At 43.5% G+C, this 21201-nt stretch overlaps 1 protein-coding gene across 2 annotated transcripts in view; it reads right to left on the reverse strand.

The window, feature by feature from the left end:
- The window catches only part of NDUFAF2 (NADH:ubiquinone oxidoreductase complex assembly factor 2), a 125676-nt gene that overhangs the window by 22295 nt on the left and 82180 nt on the right, over positions 1-21201 (reverse strand). The gene's annotated exons all lie outside the window — the stretch shown is intronic.

Raw genomic sequence — 21201 nt, forward strand, 5'->3', positions numbered from 1 at the left:
TGGTGCTTTTTCTCCTTCAGTCCTTGTGGAAATGAGTAAAAATAAGCTAAACCTACATTTTCTTTGAAAAAATGTAGATTTTTATTTTCAGGGCCTACTTCCAATAATTTCTGCAAAAAACCTGTGGGGCCAAATCGCTCACTATACCCCTAGATAATTTCCTCAATGGGTGTAGTCTCCAAAATGGGGTCACTTGTGGGGGGTTTCCACTGTTTTGTCTCCTCAGGGACTTCGTAAATGTGACATGGCCTCCGCAAACCATTCCTGCTAAACTTGAGCTCCAAAAGCCAAATAGCGCTCTTTCCCTTCTCAGCCCTGCCGTGTCTCCAAACAACCGTTTATTACCACATGTGGGGTATTGTTTTACTCGGGAGAAATTGCTTTACAAATTTTACGGTGCTTTTTCTCCTTTAGTCCTTGTGGAAATGAGAAAAAAAATCGCTAAACCTACATTTTCTTTGAAGAAATGTTGATTTTAATTTTCACGGCCTACTTCCAATAATTTCTGTAAAAAAACTGTGCGGTCAAAATGCTCACTGTACCCCTAGATAATTTCCTTGAGGTGTGTAGTTTCCCAGATGGGGTCACTTTTGGGGGATTATGACTGTTTTGGCACTGCAAGAGCCCTTCAAACCTGACATGGTGCCTAAAATTTATTCTAACAAAAATAAGGCCCCAAAATCCACTAGGTGCTCCTTTGCTTCTGAGGCCGGTGCTTCAGTCCAGTAGCACGCTACGGCCACATGTGGGATATTTCCTAAAACTGCAGAAACTGGGCAACAAATATTGAGTTGCATTTCTCTGGTAAAACCTTCTGTGTTATAAAAAAAATTGTACTAAAAATGTATTTCTGCAAAAAAATATGAAATTTGTAAATTTCACCTCTACTTTGCTTTAATTCCTGTGACATGTGTAAAGGGTTAAGACATTTTCTAAATGCTGTTTTGAATACTTTGAGGGGTGAAGTTTTTAAAATGGGGTTACTTTTTGGGGGTTTCTAATATATAAGGCCCTCAAAACCACTTCACAACTGAACTGGCCCCTGTAAAAATGGCCTTTTGAAATTTTCTTGAAAATGTGAGAAATTGCTGCTAAAGTTCTAAGCCTTGTGACGTCATAGAAAAATAAAAGGATGTTCAAAAAACGATGCCAATCTAAAGTAGACATATGGGGGATGTTAATTAGCAACAATTTTGTGTGGTATAACTGCCTGTCTTACAAGCAGATACATTTAAATTGAGAAAAATGCTAATTTTTGCAATTTTTCGCTAAATTTTGGTGTTTTTCACAATTAAATACTGAACATATCGAGCAAATTTTGCCAGTAACTTAAAGTCCAATGTGCACAAGAAAACAATCTCAGAATCGCTTGGATAGGTGAAAGCATTCCGGAGTTATTACCACATAAAGTGACATGTCAGATTTGAAAAATGAGGCCCGGTCAGGAAGGTCAAAAGTGGCTAAAGAGGGAAGGGGTTAAAGAGGCTCTGTCACCACATTATAAGTGCCCTATATCCTACATAAGGAGATGGGCGCTATAATGTAGGTGACAGAAATGCTTTTTATTAAAAAAAACTATCTATTTTCACCACTTTATTAGCGATTTTAGATTTATGCTAATGAGTTGTTTAATGCCCAAGTGGGCGTATTTTTACTTTAGACCAAGTGGGCGTTGTACAGGGGAGTGTATGACGCTGACCAATCAGCGTCATGCACTCCTCTCCATTCATTTAGGCAGCGCATAGGGATCCTTTTAGATCGCTATGTGCGGTCTTATACTAACACATTAACAATACTGAAGTGTTTAGTCAGTGAATAGACATTCCACGGGATGTCTATTCATAATCTCTGCACTTCGTTACTCTGTCTGTGGTAGTTACAGCAGAGGACGCGTAATCTCGTTGTAACTGCTGTAACTACCACAGACAGAGTAACGAAGTGCAGAGATTGTGAATAGACATCCCGTGGAATGTCTATTCACTGTCTAAACACTTCAGTATTGTTAATGTGTTAGTATAAGACAGCACATAAGGATCTAGCAGGATCCATATGCGCTGAGTAAATGAATGGAGAGGAGTGCATGACGCTGATTGGTCACTGGCGAGTAACTGGGGGGATTCTTTTTAGGGAGTCAATTTCATTTATGCTTATTTTTTTGTTTAGTTTCTGGGCTTTCCAAGGGAGGGAGGGATTCTCATGGGGAGGTTTATTTATTTCAGACTGTAAAACTAAATTTCCCCTTTATGATTTTTTTTATACAATTCTTGGACAATTAAAGCCTGGACTTGATCACTCACAAATGAATACAGTTTATTGTGCAGGAGCCCACATCTGTCTATTCAGAACATGGACTCCACAAGTGTTCTTGAAAAAACAAATGTGGGCATTGCATTTATTTGTAGATAAATCCAACACCTGCGGCCCGTGCCGCCCCTGAATTAGTGGAAGTCGTGCATTTTAGCAATGGTTACAAGAATAAATTGGGGATGTATTTCCTTTTTCTTATGACTATGTCCTGCCACATACAGCTGTTACATTCCTAACTCTGTACCGTGATACGGGCATGATATTTTTTTTGGGGAGGATCTCTAATAATTGAGCTGTTCCTTATCAATACACCATGGGCTTTGTTACGGTTCTTATGGAAATACTGACATCATTTTGGGGATTAGTGATCCTTTACTGTTCCTATAGATGGTTTTGGACACTGCCCCTCTATATATTCTGTAGGTGATTGGTTGTTTTGTGCACATGGCGGTTCCTACCTTGCCGGGCAGGGGCCTGTTATGGTGTACCGCGTCACTTGGCACGTTCGTCCCTCATATAAGGATTGATGGAGCTAAAGAGACGTTGTACAACCAGTCACTGAAAAAAAAGCTTGTCTTGACAGCCCTACAGGTGTTCTTCTATCTAGTGAACAGACTCGAGTTTGCAACATAGTTGGATACATTTTCCTCCATTTGTTTGAAGATATTGGCCGTCACTCCAGTACAGTTTATTTTTTCCTCTCTGACTGATTTTATATTAGGACAGAATTCTGTCCACAATGACATCATAATGGCACCAACTGCTTCTTCAGCAAGACATAGTCATAAGTACAGGCAAATACGTCTATAGCGACATGTATCCGTTATGAATACACGGCTTCACTTCTCTTCTGTATGCCGCACAAATTTATTAATGTGGCATATTTCTAACAAAATAACCTTCTACCACGTCTCCTCTATTTCATGTGGAAACGTAATAAGAGTTTGAAGAAAACATTATATACCCATAGTGTCTGAAATGATACCCATTATTTCCTCCTTTAAAAAATGTTTGGTTCGCATGCCCACTACACCACTAGATGAATACCTTTAAGGGTTTAGTTTTTAAAATGGGGTCATTTCTGGGTGTTTTTTTTTTTTTGTTCAGGCAGCTCAATGCCTCTAAATGCATGATATGGGGCCTAGAATTTATTAAATTGTGCCCTGAAAGCCAAAGGGTGCTCCCTCTCTTTTTGGCCCAGCCACACGTCTAATAAGCAGATTGGGGCAACAATGAGAGTATTTTTGAAAACAGGAGAAACCGGGTGATTGATTTTGGGGTGTGTTTCTTCATTTTCATGTTCGCTTTACAAAGAAATCGGTCTTCAAAGTGATACTTTTATGAAAAAAGTGAAGTTTAATTTTTTTTCACCTGCGATGCATTAAATTTAGCAAAAAACTGTGGGGTCAAAATACTCACTACACCCCTAGATAAATACCTTAAGGGGTCTAGTTTTCTAAATGGGGTCGTTTATGGGTAGTTTCTATCGTTCTGGTAGTTCAAAACCGCTACAAATATATAGTGGGGCCTAAAACATTTTCAAGCAAAAAATATGAGACCTGAAAGTCTCCGGGTGCTCCCTTCCTTTGGGGCCCTGCCGTGTGTCCAGGCAATGCATTAGGGTCACAAGGTGGGCATTTTTGAAAACAGGAGAAACAGGGTGATAGATTTTGGGGTGTGTTTCTTCATTCTCATGGTCGCTTTACAAAGAAATCGGTCTTCAAAGTGATACTTTTATGAAAAAAGTGAGATTATATTTTTTTACGCCTGCTTTGCATGAATTCTTACAAAAAAACAGTGGGGTCAAAATACTTACAACACCCCTTAATAAATACCTTAAGGGGTGTAGTTTGCAAAATGGGGTCACTTGTGGGGGTTTCCACCATTCTGACACCTATGAGCCTCTGAAAACCTGGCTTGGTGCAGGAAAACCAAATGTACTTCAAAATGTATAAAATTATTACTAAACTTGTAAGTCTTCTAAATTCCTCAAAAAAAATATTTTTTGTTTCAAAAGTGCTGCCAAAATAGAGTAAAGAGATGGAAATATATATTTAATTAAAAAAAATTGTACTGTATGTACATATGTGACATATTGCCGTTAAAAATAGGGAAAAATGATAATTTTTACAAAATGTCTTCATTTTCTCTATTTTTTTATTAATTTCCGTAAATCGTATCAGTCTACTTTTACCACTAAAATAAACTACAACATGTGACGAAAAAACAATGTCAGAATTATTTGGATATTCAAAACTTTCGCTGAGTTATTCTCTGATAAAGTCACACATACCAGATTTAACAAATCTGGCTTGGTCATTAAGGCCCAAACAGGCCCGGTCATTAAGGGGTTAAAATACATTTTATTTATTTGTGTTCTTGTGTTGTACTTTTTTCTTACTTTTACTTCTCTATGGGGACTGCCATTTTTTTCCCCATCTCTGTATGTGTTGATTAACGACACATACAGAGATGGAATACGGCACATACATCCCCATAGAGAATGCGAACGGGAGCCGTTCCATTCACTATAGCGTATGCCATCTGTGTGGGAACGGTGCATGCGCCGCTCCCACACAGACCAAAAGGAAGGTCTTTGGTAGAGCGACATCCGGCGGCATTTTCATGTGGACCGGAAGCCGCGGCCGGACAGTAAGACGACGACTTCCGGTCGCGGCTTCCGGCCATATGTTCAAGGCAGCGAAGACGCAAGGTGCGGAGGCGGCAGCAGGAGAAGGTAAGTTATGTTCGTGTATGTGCTGTGTGTATTATGTTTGTGTTATACTGTCTAATTACCACTGTATCTAATGCTCCTACACTGTGCATTCGCTCAGAAAATGGAGACACACAGTGTAGGAGGTTTGAAGATTCAACCCCCTCCTCCTCCTGGCACTAGTCAGGATAAGGGAGTGGGGATTGTGTGAGGACACTAGAGCGAGGGTGTCTACCCCAAATTTGCAGCATAAAGCAATGCGGTTGCTTTACCACATTGCCAATGCTGTAATTTCGGGAATTGCTCCCTCTGGTGACCAGCACATGGAAATGTTATGAATTAGAATCTAATTTATAATATTTCCTGACTTGTGAAAAAAAGAAAAAAAAATTAAAACAATCTATAATCACTTATATACTAACTGTTTAACTGAAAATAATAAAATAAAAATTTTCTAGCGACTCATTCCCGTTAAGTCGTTGTTTTTACCGCACTGTGAAAGCCGTAAAAACGAAAAACAATGGAGGAATCGCAGCTTTTTCCAATTTCAGCCTGCAAAGAATTTTATTTTCCGTTTCCCAGTACATTAACCCCTATCCGCACCAGGACGTAACTGTACGTCGTTGCGGGAAGTTACTTCCCGCACGAGGACGTACAGTTACTGAGTTAATCCCGGTGCACACTGTCGGCGACAGTGTGCACCGGGAACCAGGAGGTCAGCTGTCGCCGACAGCTGACACTCCCCTCTTGCCGGCCAGCGGTCCTTTGCCGCTGATTTCGGCGCATTAACCCCTTAAATTCGGCGATCGGGTGCAATCGCCGAATTTTAGGGGTTTCTAACATATCTGCAGACCCCCGTCCGAAATCGCGGGGTCTGCCGATAGTTAGTATGGCAAACGGAAGCCAAACAATGGCTTCCGGGTCTGCCATGGACAGAAGCCCATCAGGACCAACCTTCGGCTGGTCCTGATAGGCTTCCTGTCAGAGTGACAGGAAGTCACTGTGTCGTTCCCGATGCACACTGTCGGCGACAGTGTGCATCGGGAACTTGGAGATCAGCTGTCCCCGACAGCGGACACTCTCCAGTGTTGCCGATCAGCGGCTCATCGCCGCTGATTTCGGCAATTAACCCGTTACATGCGGGGCTCGATTGCAATCTCCGCATGTAGCGGGTTTGTAGCGCATCAGCAGCCCCCATGCAATCGTGGGGGCTTCTGATGCTTGTGATGGCACCTGGGGGCCAGACAACGGCCCCCAGGTCTGCCATGTATGTCAGCCTATGAGGATCAGCCTCTGCTGATCCTCGTAGACCAACTGTCAAAGTGACGGTGACGTCACACTGACAGTTGGAATACATTACACTACCGAGGTAGTGTAATGTATTCTAGCAGCGATCAGAGCTGCAGGTCAAAAAAAGAAAGTGTAAAAAGTAAAAAAAAAAGTTAATAAACAAAAATATAAAGTGTAAAAAGTAAAAAAAAGTTAATAAAAATGTTTTATAAAAGTGTAAAAATAAAAGGTTTTGTTTTCCTATAATAAATCATTTATTATAGGGAAAAAATGAAAACGTTAAAAAAAAGTACACATATTTGGTATCGCCGCGTTCGTAACGACCCAATCTATGAAACTATAATGTTAATTTTTCCGCACGGTGAACGCCACAAACAAAATAAACTGAAAACTGTCAGCATCGCTATTTTTTGGTCACCACCCCTCCCAAGATATAGAATAAAAAGTGATCAAAAAGTTGCATTTACCCCAAAATGGTACCAATAAAAACTACAACCCGTCCCGCAAAAAACAAGACCTCCCACAGCTTTTTTGACGAAAAAATAAAAAAGTTACGGCTCAGAATAGCGTGTCCCAGAAAATAAATTATTTTATAGAAACTTCATTTTATTGTGCAAACGCTGCAAAACTTAAAAAAAACTATACACATATGGTATCGGCGTAATCGTACCGACCGGCAGAATAAATTAAAACGTAATTTATTGAGCACGGTGAACGCTGTAATAAATAAAGAATTTAAAGCGCCAAAATCGCTGTTTTTTGGTCACCCTAGCTCTAAAAAACATCCTGAGGGGCCAAAATGCTCACTATACCCCTAGAAAAATTCCTTGAGGGGTGTAGATTCCAAAATAGGGTGACTTTTGGGGGGTTTCCACTGTTTTGGTCCCTCCGGGGCGTTGCAAACCCGACATGGCACTGAAAACCAATCCAGCAAAATCTGCGCTCCAAAATCCAAAAGGCGCTCCTTGCCTCCTGAGCCCTGCTGTGGGTCCAAACATCAGTTTACGACCACATATGGGGTATTGCCGTAATCGGGAGAAATTGCTTTACAAATGTTGGGTGGCTTTTTCTCCTTTATTCCTTGTAAAAATGAAAAAATTCTATGTTTCCACAGAAATATAGGTGATTTTCATCTTCACAGACTAATTCCACTAAATTCTGCAAAAAAACTGTGGGGTCAAAATGCTAACTATACCCCTAGAAAAATGCCTTGAGGGGTGTAGTTTCCAAAATGGGGTCACTTTGGGGGGGGGGTTTCGGCTGTTTAGGTACCACAAGACCTCCTCAAACCTGACATGGTGCCTAAAATATATTCCTAAAAAAAGGAGGCCCCGAAATCCACTAGCTGCTCCTTTGCTTCTGAGGCCTGTGCTTCAGTCCATTAGGACACTAGGGCCACATGTTGGATATTTCTAAAATCTGCAGAATCTGGGCAATAAATATTGAGTTGCGTTTCCCTGGTAAAACCTTCTGTGTTACAGATTTTATTTTATTACAAATGAATTTCGGCAAAAAAAATGAAATTTGCAAATTTCACCTCTACTTTGCCTTAATTCCTGTGAAACGCCTAAAGGGTTAAAATATTTTCTGAATGTGGTTTTGAATACCTTGAGGGGTACAGTTTTCAAAATGGGGTGATTTATGGGGACTTTCTAATATATAAGGCCCTCAAAGCCACTTCAGAACTGAACTGGTCCCTGAAAAAATAGCCTTTTGAAATTTTATTGAAAATATGAGAAATTGCTGCTAAATTTCTAAGCCTCGTAACGTCCTAGAAAAATAAAAGTACGTGAAAAAAAATGATGCAAACATAAAGTAGACATATAGGAAATGGTAACTAGTAACTATTTTGTGTGGTATTACTATCTGTTTCACAAGCAAATACATTTAAATTTAGAAAAATGCTAATTTTTGCACATTTTTGCTAAAATTTGAAGTTTTTCACAAATAAATATTGAATTTATCGACCAAATTTTTTCACTAACATAAAGTACAATATGTCACGAGAAAACAATCTCAGAATCGCTTGGATAGGTAAAAGCATTCCGGAGTTATTACCACATAAAGTGACACATGTCAGATTTGAAAAAATAGGCTGTGTCCTGAAGGCCAAAACAGGCTGTGTCCTAAAGGGGTTAAAAATGGTACTTTAAATGGTGTCACTAGAAACTACAACTCCTCCCGCAAAAAATAAGCCCTCACACCACTGATGGAAAAATAAAAAAAGTTATGGCTCTTGGAAAGCGGGGAGGAAAAAACTAAAATGTAAAAGCAAAAAATTTATCAGTCCTGAAAAGGTTAATTCATTTCAGTTTTGGGGTGTTTCCACTGTTTTGGTACCTCAGGGGCTTTGTAAATGCAACAGGACACCCAAAAACTATTCCAGCTAAATTTGAGCTCCAAAAGCCAAATAGTGTTCCTTCTGAGCCCTGCCGTGGGACCAAACAGCAGTTTATTACCACATATGGCGTATTGCTGTAATCAGGAGAAATTGTGGGGTGCTTTTTCTCCTTTTTTCATTGTAAGGGTATGTTCACACGCAGTGTTTTCAGACGTAATTCGGGCATTTAACGCCTCGAATTATGACTGAAAAGACGGCTCCATTAGGCCTACAAACATCTGCCCATTGCTTTCAATGGGAATTACGATGTTCTGTTCCCACGAGCCTTTATTTTACGCGTCGCTGTCAAAATACGGCGTGTAAAATGACGGGTCGTCAAAAGAAGTGCAGGACACTTCTTGGGACATTTTTGGAGGAGTTTTTCATGGACTCTATTGAAAACAGCTCCAAAAACGGCCGTAAAAAACGTTGGGGTCAAAATTAGAGATGAGCGAACTTATGAAAAGTTTGGTTCGGCTGGTTCGCCGAATTTCATGAAAAAGTTTGATTCGGACTGAACCTGTAATTCAAGAAAGCCGCTAAAAATCGTGTATAACACTGTTTAAAAGCCCTAGAAGCCCTGTATAACACGCTTAGGTCACCCATGAGTGTATCCAAGTACTTTTGAGCTGTCTTTAAGGCAAAGTTAGTGTCAAAGTTACGCCAACATGTATGGCTATAGGAAAACGGATGGGACACGGTGATAACTAACAGAAACCACTGCACTTGTGCATGTTGTATGCTTAATGCATTGTTAAAAAAGGTACAAAAAGTAACCATTTTTGGCGGCAGATGCCTGCCAGGGTTCATACATATAAGGTGGTTAAAGAAGAAGCAATGGCTTTTGACAAGCCCTCAAATAATTTACCCTTTATGGTGGCAGATGCCTGCCGGGGTTCATCCATACATGGATGTAAAAGCAACAAGCAATGGCTTTTGACAAGCCCTCCAAAAATTTACCCTTTTTATTGGCAGATGCCTGCTGAGGTTCATCCATACATGGATGTAAAAGCAACAAGCAATGGCTTTTCACAAGCCCTCCAAAAATTTACCCTTTTTATTGGCAGATGCCTGGCGGGGTTCATCCATACATGGATGTAAAAGCAACAACAAGCAATGGCTTTTCACAAGCCCTCAAAAAATGTACCCTTTATGGTGGCAGATGCCTGCCGGGGTTCATACATATATGGTGGTAAAAGAAGAAGTCATTACTTAGCCATTGCTTATTCAAAGCCCTCAAAAAATTAACCCTTTTTGGGAGTAGCAACAGGTTTTGCATCTGGAAAGTGAAGAAGCTATAAAAGAACAAAAATGATTCCTTTTTTAGGATCATCTGGCAGTATCAGACGGCAGCAGGGATGGTGGATTGGGGGTAGAAGTTGTAGTAGCAGATCCAACAGCAGCAAATGAAAACAGACTGGACAGGACAGAATCCCGGTGGTTGTGTAGGTCAGCTTGTAGCAGAGAGCAGTGGAGGTGGATTGGTGGTGGTTGACTGGTAGTAGTAGTGGTGGTGGTGGACTACTGACAGCACAGGTGGTGGTGGTAGTAGTAGCTGCATCAACAGCACTGCAGCACATTAAAATAGAGTTGACAGGACAAAGCCCTGTGGTTGTTTTTCTGAGACTTGTCAGAGGTACTGCGGATGGTGCTGTGTATGAGGACCGGCGTCGGTTACTAGGCAGACACAGAAAACATGGAAGATCAAGCCAAGGCTTCCTTTGGAACAAAACATGTGGAAAATAAACTGTGGCAGAATTTTACAATCCCCAAGATAAAAAGAGGACATTAAAAAAAAGACTGTGGTGGGGCAGGCCTGCTTGTAGCAGACGGCAGTGGAGGTGTATTGGTGGTAGTAGAGGTAGCCAACGGACAGCACGGGTGGTGGTAGTAGTAGTAGCAGCACATTAAAACAGACTGGACAGTCACAGACAAAGCCCTGTGGTGGGGCAGGCCTGCTTGTAGCAGACGGCAATGGGGGTGGATTGGTGGTAGAAGTAGTAGCAGCACCAACAGCGGCACATTAAAAAAAAAAAGAGTGGACAGGACAGAATCCCGTAGTAGCAGGCGGCAGTAGCAGGCGGCAGCAGCAATGTCAGATCTAATCAGTGGCATCAGGCACAGGGGTTTTAAAATAATCACCGATCCACGCTTGATTCATTTTCAGAAACGTGAGATTTTCCAAGCTGTTGGCGGACAATCTTGTTCGCTTACGGGTGACGAAGCCCCCTGCCGCGCTGAATACCCTCTCTGACGCTACACTGGAGGGTGGACAAGACCGTATACCCATGGCAAACTGGGCCAGTTCTTGCCAATGATCCAATCTGCTGACCCAGAAGTCCATGGAGTCTGGGATCAGGATTTCTGACGGAGAAAGGGCACAGTCCAGGTACGAGTGAACCTGGTTGTTTAGGTGCTGGTGATGGTGAACATCCCTTTGGTGACTACGATGTGTGTCAGGTCGGGATATTGGATGTAAAAATGTTGTCATCATATTTTCCAAACTGAATTGGCTGCTGCCGCCTATTGCAGAGGTAGCTCTGCCAGAGGCGGTGGAACAATGAGACAGTGGGGAGCGGAGAGTGGCCCCCCGGTCAGACATGCTTGCAGCAGGTGTTTGCCGTTTGAAAGCCGTGACAAGCTGGCTGCATAGCTTCTCTCGATAATAAGCCAATTTTGCCTCCCTCTCGGAAGGCGCAAAAAACTCCCCCATTCTGGCTTTATACCGAGGGTCTAAAAGTGTGGCTATCCAGTACACATCTCTTTGCTTCATGCTAACAATACGACAGTCAGCACGCAAGTAACGAAGCATACAGCTCGCCATCCTGGTCAGCGTTTCAGAGGGCCCGGTTGGTTCCATCTCCGCCCCATACTGCCATGGTTGTCCATCATCAAGGTCGTCGTCAGACTCGTCATCATCATCACTGTCATGTTGTGCGGCTGCCTCGTCCCCTATCCGTTCCTGTGATTCCATCTCCAAATCCAGCTCCTCTTCAGGTCCTGTTTCCTCATCCTCATCCTCCACATCCATAGCCAGATGTGATCCTTCCTCCATCCTTTGCTGAATCATCGCTGTGAGCGTTTGCTCCAGAATGAATATCAGCGGCATAACATCGTTCATTCTGCTAGAGTCACGGCTCACAAATCGTGTGGCCTCTTCAAAGGGCCTCAAAACGCGACATGCGTCTCTAACCAGCTGCCAGTGCCTGAGCTCGAAATTACACTGGCTCCAAACGCTGCCCGTCTGCTGCATCAGGAAATCATTCACGGCTTTCCACTGTTCGTACAGACGGTCCAACATGTGCAGGGTGGAATTCCAGCGTGTTGGAACGTCGTAAATCAGGCTGTGTTCTGGGAGATTGTTTTGACGCTGCAAGTCCAGGAGGGCGTGCTTAAATGCATACGAACGTCTAAAGCGAACGCAAACCCTCGTGGACATGGCCAACACACCCTTCAAACCAACATATGATTTTAAGAAGTGTGTTATGACCAGATTGATCACATGTGCCATGCAAGGAGCGTGTGTCAGGTGACCTAGACGCAGTGCAGCCACAACGTTCTTCCCGTTATCAGAGACAACATTGCCCAGTGTGAGTTTCAGAGGAAACAGCCAGCGTGCGATTTCCTCCTTGATGCACAGCAGCAGCTCCTGCCCTGTGTGGCTTTTCTCGCCCAGGCTCAGCAGGTGTAAGACAGCGTTGTGGCGCTTCACCTTGCACCTATGAAAAGAGGAGGGAGGAGGAGTGGAAGATACGCTGTGTCCTGTCGGGGACGGGAAAACCTCCATTGAGGAGGGCAAGGAGGAGGAGTAGGAGGATGGTAGGCGCCTGGTGTCCGGAGTTGAACCAGAAAGATACAAGCGTGGAGGTGGTAATGCCTGGCATTGCTGCGGTGGTGCATTGGACTGCAAAATATTGACCCAGTGGACCGTGAAAGACATGTACTGTCCCTGCCCATAGTTGCTGCTCCACGTGTCGACGGTGGCATCTACCCTGCTGCACACGGATAATTGCAAGGACTGGCCCACCTTTTCCTCCACGTGCTTGTGCAAGGCAGGGACAGCTGTTTTGGAGAAGTAATGACGGCTAGGTATTCGCCACCTAGGCTGAGCGCACGCCATCAATTGCTTGAAGCCGGCGGAGTCGACCAGGTGGTACGGCAGCGACTGTACCACCAACAACTTAGCCAGGTGTGAATTAAGCCGCACGACAAGTGGATGACTGGGTATATATTGTTGCTTATTGGACAACGATTCCGTAATGGATAACTGACGGGACGTAGAAGGAGCACTAGATGACAGTGATGATGATGATGATGACAACGAGATGGTGGATAAGGCCTGGCTACTACTTAGATGACAGGGACTCTGAGCAGCAGCGGCGTCTTCATTAGATGTACATGATGGTGGGGCATGTCGATTGTCCCACATGGCCTTGTGATGCCGCTCCATGTGTTTACGTAAAGCGGTAGTTCCTACATTGCTGCCCTGCCCACGCCTTACTTTATGCTTGCAGATACGGCACTGTGCCATGTTTTCGTCCTCCGGGAAGGTACAGAAAAATTGCCACACGGCAGAGTACCATAAAGAGGTAGTACCACGTCCACCACCACCACCACAACCCAAGCTTGCCCCTTGTCTGGCAGGCTTTTTTCGGGAGCCTACACCAGTAGCAGCAGTGTCGCCGTCACCGGCTCCTGAGCTGACTACCGCTGCAACGTTTTGCAGATTTACTTCTGCCCCTACCTCGGCTTGGCTGTTTATCACTGCCAGTGCCGCCACTACTACCCTCCTCCTCTGACGCCGTCATCACCTCGTCACCCGGTTCCCTCGTCCTGTCTAAAACAACATCATCATAGCCCTCCTCATCATCCCCGCCACTTCTGTCACTGTGTTGTGATGTGACATCATGGCGGGCTCCATGCCCCCCCTCATTACTGCGTCTGCCACCACGGCTACCACCAACACCCCCACTACCACAGCTATGCGTCTCGGACACCGCTTCCACCTCCACCACCGCAACACACTCCGTTGGCTGACTCGCGGAAAACAAATCATCATCACTATGTTGTTCAGTATCTTCCTTCGCACCCGAGGAGATGTCTCTTAGGACTCTCAGGAAAGATGGCTTCCCGCTAGGAAGGGGGAGTGAAGACATAGATGATGGAATGGAAATACCCATATTACTACGGTCACTGTGCCAAGGAACTGTAGAGGATCTGGCATCCAACGAAACCTGGCTTTAAGCCAGATCGTCAGAGTCTTCCTGCTGAGATGACCGCGAGCCAGCCAACCAGTCCACAATGGCCGTATTGTCTGAAATAACCCGCCCACCGGAGGAGATGGACAACTCTGGCTTGCTGATACTGATACTACTACCAGCAGGCACATGGCTGCTGCCACTAGTAGAACTGCGCACATGTCTTGTGCCAAAAATGCTGGTACTTGCACCAACAGATCCAACATTTGGACTGGAAGAGGACATGGCATGGGTGTTTTTTCCTCTACCCCGTCCTTTCACAACCTTTTTTTTACCAGACATTTCACTGCTGGAGTGCAGCAAGTTGAATCAAAACCCCTTCCCCTACTAGAGGAATGTGACCCTTATAAAATATTATTGGGACCTGCTGAAAATGAGTGACTGTGAATAGGTGGCAGTCAGTGTATGCTGTGACTTGTATAATAGCACCAAAGGCACCGACTGTACTTAAATAGCACATTGAATTAAACCCTTAGACAGAAATGAGGCCCTTTTAATTGTTATTCGGACTGGCGGAAAATCAGTGACTCATAAGGTGCCAGTCAGTCAGGGAATGCTGGGCGTTGTAGTACTACAAAGGCTGCTTGTATTGCAAGTTGGATGTTAACCCATGCAACGGGGATGAGCCCCTTAAAAAAGCTTATTCACACACTGGCTTGGCAAATGGCAATGAATGAGAATTTCTATCAGCCACTGTGCACTCAGGGAATGCTGGGCATTGTAGTACTACAGCTGCCTGCCTGTATTGCAAGTTGGATGTTAACCCATGCAACGGGGATGAGCCCCTTATAAAAGCTTATTCACACACTGGCTTGGCAAATGGAGAATTTGTATTGCAATTTGGATGTTGAGAGTAGACTCCCGCTGTAGTGGATGAGCCCCTTCGATTGCTGGATTCCTGGCTTTTAGATTCCTAAAGCTTTCCCTTACTGCACAGAGATGCTATCCCTACAGCTCCTGTCTCTAAAATGGCCGCTGAGCTCCGTGCATAGACTATTATTGCAGGCTTGAGCCCAAGCCCTATGCTGCCTCCCGATTGGCTGGGAGAGCCGTTTGCAAGGCATTATGGGGTAGCCTAATGTCAGGTGATATTTTGAAATCCTCCATTTTAGATCTAACATGTGGCAGGCGCCAAAATGTAGCCGGGTTCGGTCAAAACGTGTTCGGCCGAACCCAGTGAAGTTCGGATTCGCTGCGAACCGAACTTTTCACGATGTTCGGACCGAAACCTGGTTCGAATGTCCCGGTTCGCTCATCTCTAGTCAAAATGCTAACTATATCCCTAGAAAAATTCCTTGAGTCGTGTAGTCTCCAAAATGGGGTCACTTTTGGGAAGTTTACTCGGTTTTGGTCCTTCCAGGGTGTTGCAAACGCGACATGGCACTGAAAACTATTCCAGCAAAATCTGCGCTCCAAAATCCAAATGGCGCTCCTTCCCTTCTGAGCTCTGCTGTGGGTCCAAAGTTTAGTACCACATATGGGGTATTGCTGTAAATCGGGAGAAGTAGCTTTACAAGTTTTGGGGTGCTTTTTATTCTTTATTCCTTGCAAATATTTTATTTTTATACTTTTTCAGAAAAAAAACAAACTAGATTTTCACCTTCACAGACAAACTCCAATAAATATAGCCAAAGACCTGTGGGGTCAAGATGCTAACTATACCGCTAGATAAATTCCTTGAGGGGTGTAGTTTCCAAAACAGTGTCACTTTTGGGGGATTTCCACTGTTTTGGCCCCACAAGACCTCTTCAAACCTGACACTAGGTGTCCTTTGCTTCTGAGGCCTGTGTTTCAGTCCATTACCACAATAGAGCCACATGTGGGATATTTCTATAAATATTGAGCTGCGTTTCTCTGGTAAAACCTTCAGTGTTACAGAAGAAAATGTATTACAAATGAATTTCAGCAAAAAAACAAACATTTTCTTGTAAATTTCCCCTCTACTTTGCTTTAATTCATGATGAAATGCCTAAAGGGTTAAGAAACTTTATGAATGCGGTTTTGAATACCTTGAGGGGTGCAGTTTTTAATATGGGGTGATTTATGTGGTCTATCTAGTACATAAGGCCCTCAAAGCCACTTCAGAACTGAACTGGTCCTTGTAAAAATAGCCTTTTGACATTTTCTTGAAAATATGAGAAATTGCTGCTAAAGTTCTAAGCCTTGTAACGTAGAAAAATAAAATAATGTTCAAAAAACAATGCAAACATAAAGTAGAACTGCGGAATATGTGAAATAGTAACTATTTTTTGTAGTATTACTATGTTTTACAAGCAGATACATTTAAAATTAGAAAAATCATAATTTTTGCACATTTTCTTTAAATGTGTTTTTCACAAATAAGCAATGAATTTATTGACCAAATTTTTCCACTAGCATAAAGTACAATATGTCACGAGAAAATCTTAGAATCGCTTGGATAGGCAAAAGCATTCCAGAATTATTACCACATAAATTGACACATCAGATTTGAAAAAAAAATGGGGCTGGTCCTGAAGGCCAAAATGAGCTCGGTCCTGAAAGCGTTAAGTACAATGGTCCAGCCATATTTTATACACATGGGGTAGTACACAAAGCTGCGTTAGCCGGTCACTAGCCAGTATCCGTGTATGACAGATATAAAGTGCATCAGGGTGCAAGGAGTGTGGGATACGGTTGTATTGAGGAATTTTGGACAGTAGTAAATTTATGGAATGTGATAGACTTGTCTAAAAAACTGGTTTTAGGACACGCTTGACCCCTTCAGTCCGCAGCTATATTGAGGCCTTGGGGACACATCAACTTTATAAATATTTTGTTCCTGCATTCTGAGGGCCAGAACGTTAAAATTTTTCCATCAACGTAGCCATATGAGGGCTTGTTTTATGCAGGATTTGTTGTACTTTTTTAATGACACCATGTAATACAGTAAAAAAAATTGTGTGGGGAAATTTAAAAAAAAAACAAAAAAAAACAAACAATTACGCTGTTTCTTGCGGTTTTATTTTACTTTGTGAACATATTATTTAAACCACAATGTGAACTTTATTACACGGGTCGTTAAAATTCGGTAATACCATATATGTGCAGGATTAATTTTTTTTTAACACTTTCGCAAAAAACTTTTTTTTACTGTAAAACATTTTTTTCATGATAAACTATAAGGCTGGGTTCACACAACCTATTTTCAGGCGTAAACGAGGTGTATTATGCCTGAAAATACGGCTCCAATACGTCGGCAAACATCTGCCCATTCATTTGAATGGGTTTGCAGACGTACTGTGCCGACGACCTGTCATTTACGCGTCGTCGTTTGCCTCGTCAAAGGACGTAATTTGAGCCGTTTTTCATTGAATTCAATGAAGAACAGCTCTAAATTACGTCTGGCAAAATGCGAGGACGAGCAATTATGTCTGCAATTACGGAGCTGTTTTCTCCTGAAAACAGCTCTGTAATTTCAGATGTAAATGCAGTTTACGTGTGCACATACCCTAAAGATTAAGCATTACGCAGAGCTAATTTATATCAATGAGTTGTCTGTGTAATGCAGGACAGGACAGGTCCTCCAGAGAAAGGGGTACCTGCTCAAGCTGATCCGATCCTTTTTTATGAGCTGTGTGACCCTATGCAGGGCTCTTACCCTGCACAATAGCAATAAGTGATGGAAAAATGGACAGAGGGTCATGCCACTCTTCGATGCTAAAAGAAATGGGATAACATGCAACGGGCAGTCCTGGGATGGTGCAATAGCATGATTAGCATATTCTAGGGGCTTTACATTGATTTTTGCTATTGGGTATTTCTGCTTTATGTACACGTCCGGATTAGCAAACGTCATAAAAAGCAATTCCCTTATACCTACTATATTATAGGAGTTATATCGTAAACTCTGTGGAATTTCTGCAACGGAATTCTGTGCGGAAATTCTGCCACATTTACAGTGGCAGTAAAGTGAATGAGATTTGAAGAAATCTCATGCACACGTTGCAGAAAAACTTCACAGAAAACATTCATAAATTCACCTGCGGTGCGGATCTTAGAACTGGAGAATGGTAATTCATGCTGCCTATTTGTTACTCTTCTGTTGCGGGTTTTCCCCATTAAATTCAATGGGAGGTAAAACCGCAACAAATAGCCAAGTGTTGAAACTTTTGCGGAAGAGACCCTGTGAATCCGCCGCAAAAATCCCCCCCCAAAAAAAAACTTTTTTTTTTTCTTTTTAATTTAAAATGAATGAAAAGGCTTATACTTACCCCCGGCTGTTGTCATAGCCATGCTTTCTTCTGTTGTCCGTCCAGACCGGCTTCTTGGAATAACATATCAATCATCCCATGTGACGGCTGCAGCCAATCACAGGCTGCAGCAGTCACATGGACTGCAGCGTAATCCCAGGTGGCAAGACTGCACGGACAACGGCCTGGGGTAAAGTAAAGACTTTTTTATTCTTCCAGCAAGAGAATGCGCCCGACAAACTGCACCCCAATGTAATGCAGTTTTTGGGGTGGAATTCGCTGCGGGTTCTAGGTTGGATATGCTGCATACTTTTACACAGTGTATCAGACCCGTGGGAACCCGGCCTAACGCAGTTTAGCAACAGGCAAAAAAAATATTAATACTACTAATATTTCAGGACTAAAAGGGAAATAAAAAATGCCTATGATTGGTCTAATAAAAAATACTGTCGTCGTTCAGGGGAATGCAGACTGCGCCCTGTCTACGGAGCAGCAGGCACGTGCTATTGTAGCGTCTAGATGCGGACTGGCTTAACAGTAACATTACTGGGAGGGCTGCTGCCTATAAAGCGAGTGGTGCCACTAATAAAACTATATTTAGGAATCATACTGCAGCTTCCATCTTTTAAACTGCTCCTTAGATTCTTCTCTGGCAGTTCCACAATGGAGATTATTCATGGAAATGAGTTTGAGAATAGTAACGTTGCCTTCAGCAAGCAATTCAAAAGCTCAAAAACGAAATGCAAAGCTCTAGACAGGATACTAAGTATATTTGGTTCCTGTCTTATATACACCATAGAAATATTACCAAGAAAATGGCTGCAGGTGCACAACCGAATTTGTGCATTCCATAAAGAATCGCAATATTCTCGCCGTTAATGTAAACATCAGGGACCCCCTAATTGCGCATCATTTAGGATCTTGAATGTTCTGAGAATCGCAGTGAAGTGTTTCCAAATGCTATTTTACAAAATCACCAATTCTACTGCCTGTGCACGTCTCCGGAAGACTCCGCTACACGTGTTTGTTACATTTGCTGTACACGATTTTGCCTTGTGTTTACCACTAAACTTACCCGAGTTTCATGTAGACAAACGTGTAACGGTCTCATTTTACAAGATGTGACAGCTAATAATATGAATAAGTGAATGTCTTTTCATGAAAGTGTACCTAGCATTTCCTTTCCTTTTATCAATTTCATGATACCTCTTTATAGGGGCTGGAGCTCTATTGTTTTGTCACAGAGCTCCTAATCCTCTGCATCCCTTCACACAGAGCTAGACTCTGTTCCCATTAGCGTCATGTTTTCGGTTTATAACGGAGAATGAAAGAATATCTACGGAACCTGATGGACCCCACTGAGTTAACACATCTGCTTTCAGCATTCCATTGTTCTGCTCCGTCAGAGGAGCAGAGCAACGAAAATGATGTCTCTGCTGTTCAACGAAACCTGCGCAACCAACTGGCGCCTGACAGAACCCATTGCCTTTAATAGGTTCCATTGGGTTTCCATGGATTTACCGGATACTATTGTGCAGCATGTAGGAGGAACTACCGCAGTTGGTACACAATGAACAAGACACACCTTCTGCTTGAGCAACTTCTTTACTGCGGAGAGCAATTAACAATAACTTCTTCTCTATGGAGCAGACAGGAAGCCTGAGGTTGAGGACTTCGATCCCGCTGGAAGTCCCCCGGAGAGAGATTGTGCCTGACCCCACGTTGCCGGCTTGGCTAAGGAAATGCCGCTGTCAGTCACGGCGGGAGCTACCCGCTACTGACAGCCTACCCTAGGGTAAGAGTCACACTCTCGGCCCACGGGTTGCGTCGTGGGAACCAGCGACTAACGTACCTACTAGCACCGTCACGGGTCCTTGCGGAGCTATCCGCTACCTTTCATGACAAACCCTCTCTCTCCTCAGTCGGTGGTCCGAACGGTGGACCCCCTAGGACGCAACTGAACTGGCGGGCTGACGCTACGAGTTACACGAAGTCCAGCTAGTAGTCCAACAAAGCCCCGTCAACCCGAACGTTCCTTCGGTCTGCTCCCGCTCCAACAAGCTTCATAAATAACAGTTCGATGCAAGGTTACATGCGGTGCTCATAAATAACAGTTCGATGCAAGGTTACATGCGGTGCTCATAAATAACAGTTCCATGCAGGGTTACATGCGGTGCTTCATCAATAACAGTTCTATGCAGTGTTACATGCAGCGTTTTAGCAATAACAGTTCCATGCAGGGTTACATGCGGCATTTTAGCGGTAAGGGTATGTTCACACGGCCTATTTACGGACATAATTCGGGCGTTTTTGCCCCGAATTACGTCCGAAAATAGCGCCTCAATAGCGCTGACAAACATCTGCCCATTGAAAGCAATGGGCAGACGTTTGTCTGTTCACACGAGGCGTAATTTACGCGCCGCTGTCAAAAGACGGCGCGTAAATAGACGCCCGCATCAAAGAAGTGACCTGTCACTTTTGGCCGTAATTGGAGCAGTTATTCATTGACTCCAATGAATAGCAGCGCTAATTACGGCCGTAATGGACGCGGCGTTCAAGCGCCTGCACATGCCGTTACGGCTGAAATTACGGGGATGTTTTCAGGCTGAAACATCCCCGTAATTTCAGCCGTTATGGACGCCCTCGTGTGAACATACCCTAACAGTTCCATGCAGGGTTACATGCGGCGTTTTAGCGGTAACAGTTCAATGCAGGGTTCTAGGCCTAATTCAGGCTACAACAGCCGAAGTTAGTGTAAGGATAGTCTTTCACGTACTTGGTAACCAGGGTAGGCGCGGACCGTACTACGCTTGGAGAGACAGGTAGTACTGCGGCTAATTGGACTTTGCCTGGGGAGGTCTGAGGGTCCTAGTGAGGCTACGTGTGTGTGTGTGGCTGGAACCTGTAGTGGATGCTGAGGCTCCACTCCACTCTCTTGCTCAGGCAGTCCTCCGTTAGGTGCACTCCTGCCAGTCTGTTCCTCTGCAGGGAGGCACGTTCCTCCTCACAATCTCCTCCTGCTGCCACACCGCCGATCCTCTT

Source organism: Rhinoderma darwinii, chromosome 1, assembly GCF_050947455.1.
Source record: "Rhinoderma darwinii isolate aRhiDar2 chromosome 1, aRhiDar2.hap1, whole genome shotgun sequence".
Classification (NCBI taxonomy): Eukaryota; Metazoa; Chordata; class Amphibia; order Anura; family Rhinodermatidae; genus Rhinoderma; species Rhinoderma darwinii.